General features: G+C 44.9%; 1 pseudogene; it reads left to right on the top strand.

Annotated features, from left to right (window-relative positions):
- The first annotated feature begins 281 nt into the window (after nucleotides 1-281).
- Nucleotides 282-423, top strand: LOC118596587 (annotated as a pseudogene).
- The last annotated feature ends 363 nt before the right edge of the window (nucleotides 424-786 follow it).

Here is a 786-nt window from a genome sequence, read left to right as displayed (position 1 = left end):
CAGGTGAGAGAGATTTGCTCTGACTGTGGGCCAAGCAGGAAAACTCTAACTACAACACAGGTCTCAGGCTTCTATGTATCTGTGTCCTTTGAGAACAGATGTGGGTTCCTCTGTTTTGGACTACCTTAAAAGGTACTGGTGTGGTGTATAGCCTTGGGGGAAGAACCATGGCCCTCTCAAGACCCAGGAGTATCTCCCATTACTGACAGAATAAGAAAGATAACTATCTCCCTCTGAGGAATGGTTATTGATTCTTATTGCTCATTAGAATGTATGTGGAGCTACTGATCTGGCAAGGGAATACCACGATCAAGTAAGTGGTTTTCCCAGGGCCACGCTCATCCATAGCATTTGGGGCATGCAGACCCCTGAGATTTACACAACTGCACAATTTGGAGTAGTATGTTACTGCATTCACACTTTCTCCCAGAAGAAAGAAAGAATGAAATAAAGGAAGGGAAGAGGGAAGGAAGGGGGAAAGGGAGGGAGGGAGGGAGGGAAGGAAGGAAGGAAGGAAGGAAGGAAGGAAGGAAGGAAGGAAGGAAGATTTGAGTTCCTCCAGCTCCCACTAGACCCCTCTGTTATAACAGACCCCACACTGTTTCCTGCTGCACACTAGGAACCTTGATTTTCAAAAATACTGGTTACCTTAGGAGCTTGCTTTCTAGTATGACACAAAAAAGCAACCTCTATTCTGGCTAGTTAATGCAGGTCTACCTGCATATTATGCTGTCTTCCTTTTTCACAAGAAGTGTCAGAAGGATGGTAAAAATAACCAAAAAGAGC

Source organism: Onychomys torridus, chromosome 15, assembly GCF_903995425.1.
Source record: "Onychomys torridus chromosome 15, mOncTor1.1, whole genome shotgun sequence".
Lineage (NCBI taxonomy): Eukaryota > Metazoa > Chordata > Mammalia > Rodentia > Cricetidae > Onychomys > Onychomys torridus.
The sequence above is the reverse complement of the archived record's forward strand: the minus strand, read 5'-3'. Positions and strand labels throughout refer to the sequence as shown.